The following is a 7254-nucleotide window of genomic DNA, read 5'->3' on the forward strand; positions in this document are numbered from 1 at the left end:
CAGACCTCCTATCATCTGAGTGTCCTTCCTGCAAGAGTCGGCTGCTGAGAGGGTTGCGATGGGGTAAATGAAGACAGAGGAGGATTGTTCCTCCTGGGTTTTTTTTTGCGTAGCTCTGTGATCCTGCTGGAGGAAGCATCCTTAGAGTTTATTTCAGTGGCTTGTGTTGGACTGAGGTTGTGACCCAGAGTACAGGGGTTCCTGTACTCTCTGTTCTTAACCCCTGAGGGAGTGGACAATGGAGTACTGTCAGAAGGTGGATAGAAAGTAGCCTAAGAAAGTGTACCATAAGTGAGAAAAAAACTAACTTTATCAGCTCCCTGGTGGTCTAGTGGTTAGGATTTGGCACTTTCACTGCCAAGGCCTGGGTTCAATTCCCAGTCAGGGAAAAGTAACTTCAATTTAAAAAAAAGCTTCAGTTATTGTTCACTTGCAATGTAAATAAATCTGTGGCTGTTTCCTGATTCCTCCATCTTCCCAGTGTCTCCATGGCAGGGCTGGCTCCAGGCACCTCGGGATGGCCAATGGAATGGGGAGGCTTCTGTGGCTATTGGGTCCTCTCAGTCCCCCTTGGAGGGAAAGACTCACTGCCAAAAGTGGCAGAGCTAGAGCTGCTGCTGATTGCAGCTTCTTTATTTTTTTTTTTCTCCTGGGGTGGCAAAAATGCTGGATCTGGCCCTGCTCCATGGAAAACAATTTGTTAAATCCCAGATGAGTGGAGTTCTATCAGTTCTCATCCTGAGTCCTTAGGTCTTTATCCTGAGGATATTGTCCCATCATGGGGCCATTTCCATCCTCTCTTTCATACAGAAGCACAATTTTCCTTGCACAGCCACAGGAACAGCAAGATCTTTCTCTGTCCCTTGTGCAAAGCAGGGGGCCAAATTCCATGGAGACAATGGATGAGTTGGGGCCCTGGGCACATCCAGCCCTGGCAGTGAGATGTTCCCTCCCCTCTTTCTTTATGCCCCTGTTGTTATTTCATGGATTGTCTGGGATGGGGGAAAAGCTGAGTTCACTCCAGGTGAAGGGTAAAAAGGACCCTCAAAGTCTCAGGACCCAACCCCTGCTACCAGGATCACTGAAGTGTTGGGGATTTGATTAGGAAAGGGACTGTGTGAATTGTCAAGGTGGGGAATGAATTACAATCTACAACCAGATCCACCTCATTAACCACTGACACAGGCTAATCCTGCTGCAGCTAGAAGGGAAACTGGGAGTGATTCTTTGCTGTTCAGCCATGGAAACAGTGACCCAATTGCACCGCAGTGAATGTGCTGGGGAAAGCTGGACTTCACAGGCAGGTGGAAACACCTAGAACTCCCCACCCCACTTCTGCCACCAGGGTGAGGTGTTGAGCTGCTCACAGCATACCCCAGAATGACCTTACAGCAGGGGATTGCAGTACCCCCACCACCCAATGGAGGGGAGAGGGCTGAGTGTATCTCTGCCCCCTGAGTCCAGGGCACAAACTCTCTCTGCCCCACACATAGAATCTTGCCCTGCTGCAAAGTGACTCCTATGAACAAGTAACCTCCAGGAGAGCAGGCCTGGTCCTCAGAGAGGGGAATGGGGTTCTTGTGAAGCTTATAGGTCACTGGATGAAGTGAGGACAGGAAGGCTTTGAGTATAACCCATAGCAAACTCACCCCATCTGGTGATATATCTCAGTGGTAGAGCACATGCTTTGCATGTATGAGACCCTGGGTTCAATCCCCAGCATCTCCCGGTTCATTTTTTCACCTTGCTGCTTTGCTCATGCCCAGAGGGGATGTGGCCCACCAGTTTCAGTCCTGCTCAGTGAGGGGTAAGTGCCAATTGTATGGAAGGTCTGGGGGGTTTCTGCTCCAAAGTCACCTTGGTACATTTAAGATTCTCTCTCACTGTGCTGCTTGGGACAAGGGTAGATGAGAAGGGCGAATCCTCCAGCACTGGAGGGAAAGGTCCCATCTGCTCAGACTGAGAGGCAAGGAAACAGAGGGGCAGTCAGTGCTTTGAAAGGAGAGAGGTCAGTGATGTACACCCAACAGGGGACACTGTCTTTTTGAGTATCACAGGGGTAGCTGCGTTAACCAGGATTTGTAAAAAGCGAGAGTCCTGTGGCACCTTATAGATTAACAGATGTACAGGAGCATAAGCTTTGAGGGGTGAATCCCCACTTCATCGGATGAATGGAGTGGGAATTCTGTGCCTGGCTAACCAACTACAAAAGCAATTTCTCCTCCCTTGGCGTTCACACCTCAGCTGCTAGAAGAGGGCCTTATCCTCCCTGGTTGAACTAACCTCCTTATCTCTAGACTGATTCTTACCTGCATATTTATACCTGCTCCTGCAAATTTCCGCCACGTTCATCCGACGAAGCAGGTATTCACCTGCGAAAGCTTATGCTCCAATACGTCTGTTAGTCTATAAGGTGCCACAAGACTTTGTCTTTTTGAGGTGAGTGCAGCTTGCTTGGGAGGTGCTGACGATGGATAGAAAAAAGGCTGGAGTCAATGACAGATGAGACCACAGAAGGGGAAGGGGAATGGCAGCCCCACAGAATGTCCTGGGTGCTCTGATGCCCCAGTTATTGCACCCTGGCCTGTCATAGAGAGAGAAAAGACACCGAGGGACCCAGTCCCCCTAACAGTGATCCCATGGACAAGAACCTGGTTGTTAGTGGGGTGAAGATTCCCTCTGGGCAAAGTGGAGCTGAAATCCCTCAGTGTCCTGGAATTTAAGCAATGGAAGCTTCAAACCCTGCACGGGTGTGGGCTGAGGTGCATCAGCAGAAGGTTGGGCTGGACAGAGGCGGCAGGTTTGTATAATTTTTGGTGGTGCCCAGAATGGGACCAAGTCCTGCCCCTCCTCCCCACACCTGCCTAAGGCTCTGGAAGGGAGTTTGGGTGTGGGAGGGAGAGGGGCTGGGCTCTGGGAGAGAGTTTGGGTTCAGGGTCTGGGCTCAGTCAGGGGGTTGAGGTGCAGGAGGGTTTGCAAGGAGCAGGGTCCTGGAAGGAGTTTGGGTGCAGGTGTGGGGTCTGGGTTGGGGCAGGGGGTTGGCGGTGCAGGAGAGGATGAAGGGTGCAGCATTTACCTCGGGCAGCTCTCAAAAGCAACCCGCACCCCCCTCTGGCAGCAGCCCCTAAGCGGGAGGGCTGGGGGCATCTCTGAGCACTGCTGCCCACAGACTCCAGCCCTGCAGCTCCCATTGCCACAGTTGGCTCTTGGGGCGGGAACAGCATGTGGAGACCCCCCACACACAGTTGTTCTTCCCGCAGATGGGGGGCAGCAGGGGATCTCCCCTGTTTGGAGGAATCTTTCTGGGCCCCACTGTTAGGTCTCCATCCTTTCTCCCCCTAACCACGCACACCCCTCCCCTCCCCGTTATCAGTGTTTTACAGTGACCCCTCCCTCCATTTGTAGGATACAGACTCTCTGTGACAGAGACTGACTGCGGCTCCTCTCTGCATGGCCCCACTGGGGAAGGAAAGAGACTGGGGGGGCGGAGAAGATGGGCAGAAGGAGTCAAATGGGGCTAAACCAGAATAGAGGAGATTTTCTTCCTGTTAAAACGTACTGGAGTCTCATCACTGAAAAGCCGCATCTTGAATTAGGTTTGAACCAGCTGCTTTTCAATTACCAGGCAAAGGTATGAACCACAGAGACTGGGAACTGCCTGCTTCCCAAATCCATCTAAAGAGCATCTGCAGTGGTGCAATTGGTTAGTGCAGAAGGGCAAGCTGCTGGGATTATAAATTCAGGCCTTATCTGGAGCCCTGGATTCTGTTCCCCATGTACCTTCCCCAGCTTGTTCCTCTTACCTGTGTAGTTTGCTTTGCCTAATTCCCATGGAAAGTGCCCTAATGGGAAAAGGAGAGTAAGTTCCAAAATGTGGCAGTAGGTGCACAGCTTGGAAACATCCCCCTGTGCTGCCTTTAGTTCCAGTAGGCTGTTCACTGGCAGGGCAAATTGATTTCTCTGCTGCTGAGAAAGCTGCCAGGACAGGTCTGTGGGCACCAGAGCTCCCTGCTTCTTCCAGCACATCCCTGGCTCCTTCCCTGCCCCAGTCACCGATGTAGGAGGGTCCTATATGCACGGAGCCTAAAGTTTTACTAAGTCTTCTTAGTGCAGTTGACAGTGTGTCAGTCTCATAATCTGAAAGTCATAAGTTCAAGCCTCAGAGGTAGCAATGGTGTTTGCTCCCTGCTTCAGATTTCCCAAAGGAAATCAGAGAAAAGAAACTAGAGGAGAGTGGTTTCTAGACACCTTCTCAGCCATCTAACACACGCACACAGACTTTTCTATGGCATTATCTTTTCCTTCTCTGTGCCATTTGTATTCTCCATAGAGCAAAATAAAACAAAAACATGCAAGTCCAAGCCTAATACAGCATGAAACTCAATACAGATCAAGTCTCACCCTCAGAGATCTTCCAATACTCTTCTTTCGCAGACTAGACTTATTTCTTGTCTGGGCCCAATCTTTTCATCAGGTATAATCCTTGTTCCAGCTCAAGGTAGCTAGGGGATTTCTCATGACTGCACCCACCTTTCTTCTGTTCCATCCCTTATACAGCTTTGCTACAAGGCAGGAATCTTTTGTCTCTCTGCTGGGGAAAAGCCCCAGGTTTAAGATGGATTCCTGTACCAGGTGACATGGTCACATGTCCTGGGAGACCCCAAGCCTTCATTCTTCCTGGCCTGACTCACAGATGGTGCAGGACAGAGCCATCTCCAGTCAATTGTCCTGGTTAATGGGAGCCATCAAGAGTCCAAACCACTATTAATGGCCCACACTTTGCATCATTACAATAGGATCTCAGAGTTATATTTCATATGTATAGTTTCAGATACAGGAATTATCGGTTCATACAAATAGGATGAACACACACAGTAGGTTATAAGCTTTGTAATGATACCTTACACGATACCTTTTGCATGAAGCATATTTCAGTTACTTTATATTCACACTCATTAGCATATTTTCATAAAATCCTATGGAGTGCAACATCACAGCAGGGAAAGGGTTTTTCTGTGGCATCTGGGAGCAGTTGAGTTTCATGTTCAGGCTGTGGTATGAGTTCCTCCAGGTTTCTCGTAAGCACACAGGGACTTTAGTGGGTGCTCTCGATATAGGAATGGCCCAGATATGCTATAGTGATGGCAATTGCATTTTCCTTTTTAATTTTTGTATTTCCAATGACATTTCTGTATAACTGTATTTTCTCCTGGATTTGATATTTAACTAAAGAAAGAATAAGGCCTCAGGGCGCCAGATGGAGGAGCAGGCTGGGGTTAGGACTGCTAAGAAAGCAAGAGTAGCAAGTTTTCTGTATTGTTTCCTGCCCTCATTTTCATGACTAATTTCTCTTCTGCATGAAATTTGCCATTTGGACATGTGAGCCTGGCTAGTTCAGTTGGTAGAGCATCAGGCTTTTAATCTGAGGGTCTAAGGTTCAAGTCACTGATCAATGAAAAAGACAGTTTTTCCCTGTAATATCCTCCAAGATCTTCAGAAGGTATCTTTTGAGGACTCTCCGTGACTTCAGCTTCTCCTTTCCAGGACTTGGCCTTTCCTAGGAAGGGCCATGTATTGCCTAGGACTGAAGGGGCAACTTCCTCACATACCCACTGGCCTCTCAGTCTGGATTAAGAAAGGCCTCTGGGAGCTGCAGCAAACTGCTGCATGACAACTTGGTGAGCAAATGCAGGGTTGCTCACACAGGGTCATCCTTACCAGAACTCAGCAGAGGTCTGGGTGTTCCCTATTGGTCCCATGGTGTAAGGGTCAGCACTCGGGACTTTGAATCCTGTAATCTGAGTTGAAGTCTCAGTGGGATCTGAGAGCAATTCCTGTGGCACCTAACCCTACTGGGTCTTCCAAGGCTCTGTCTTGCTTTCTCAAAGGCCATGAAAGTCTGTCTTTTGCCCACTAGCTGTTGTGACTTGAGCACAAGAGGGGATGTTTGATACAGAAGCCTGGCTGTGCCTGGAATCCTGTAGGTAGGGATGTGAGCTGCATTTCCTCTGAATCCTGAAGCTGGGCTGCAGCCTGGCCTAGGAGGCAGCCCTATTGGTTGACCTGCTGGCCCAAAATCACTTGGGCAGTGTTGGTGTCCCCAGGAATGCTGAAGGGCCTGAGGAAGGGAGGCTCAATACTCCTCCCTATCAGTCAGGGCGGAAGAGGAGGGCTGAGGAGGGGGCAGGCTGATGAGCTGGGCCTTCTAGCGTTTGGTTGGGGACGAGGTGGGGTCCGCGAACTGGGAGAAGCGGTTGCTGGCCTGTGAGGAAAGGCTCAGCCAGTGGCATAAGTGGACCTTGTCATTAGCCTACAAAGTTGTGATGCTTCCACTTCCTGTGGGGCAATAGGACATCCCTACCTAGTCAGGAGACATGTGGCTTTTCTGCCGTATTAGAAGGGGGGTTGGGTCTGGTGGGCTTTGAAGCCTTGTACGGCTCTACTTTTTTGTGTTTCAATTTTAAGTGGTGGCTGAGCTGGAGGGCAGGTCAGGCCCGAGGGAAATGGTGGGGCAACCACAAAGAACGCAACTGACTCTTCCGATATGGTTATATTGTTTTTACCCCACTGGGTGCAGCACCGGGTATGGGATGGCCGATGATTAGGGAAGGGGGAGGCCCCCCCTCTAGTGTTCTACTCTCACCTTACACCCTACATGATTTTCAGTGGGTGGCTAGGTGGAAGGTGCTTGCAGGATGGCTTCATCCGCAACAGTGGCTGCCCTTACAGCAGCAGCGGCCACAGCAGCTAGCCCCCCTCGTCCTTTGGCTCAATCTGAACAGAGGTCAATGTACCACTGGGTGAGACAGGCCAATTTTAGGGAGCTTCCTCTGAAGGTAAGCAACTGTTCCCAGAACTTACTGACAGGCACTTTAAAGTATTTGCAAATGTGCATGTCTGGCATGTGCAGAGCAAAGGCTGCCCAGGGGCAATGTGTCAGGCTCTGGAACCGCTTGAGACAATGGACCATCTTCAGCCACCAGGTGACCCAGGATCTAAGGCAGGAATGGGTTGAGGAAGCAAGTCAAGCTGAGCAAGGCAGCCAAAATTCATCTTGCCTTCGTGGGCGCTCACAATGATGCCATTTTTGTGTGCCAGGGCTGACAAAAACACCCCAGACAGAGAAGCGGCAGGCCAAAAAAGCAGCAGGGGTATTCTGTCTGCTATCCAAGATCCATAAACCTGGAAATCCTGGATGCCCCATCATTTCAGGCAATGGCACCCTGACAGCAGGATACTCTGGCTGTGTAGACT

General features: G+C 50.1%; 1 non-coding gene across 1 annotated transcript; it reads left to right on the top strand.

Annotated features, from left to right (window-relative positions):
* Positions 1–317: 317 nt before the first annotated feature.
* On the top strand, positions 318–389 carry TRNAE-UUC (transfer RNA glutamic acid (anticodon UUC)). Its single transcript has one exon. It is a non-coding gene; the product is annotated as a tRNA-Glu (tRNA).
* The last annotated feature ends 6865 nt before the right edge of the window (positions 390–7254 follow it).

Source organism: Gopherus flavomarginatus, assembly GCF_025201925.1.
Source record: "Gopherus flavomarginatus isolate rGopFla2 chromosome 13 unlocalized genomic scaffold, rGopFla2.mat.asm SUPER_13_unloc_2, whole genome shotgun sequence".
In the NCBI taxonomy this organism is placed as follows: domain Eukaryota; kingdom Metazoa; phylum Chordata; order Testudines; family Testudinidae; genus Gopherus; species Gopherus flavomarginatus.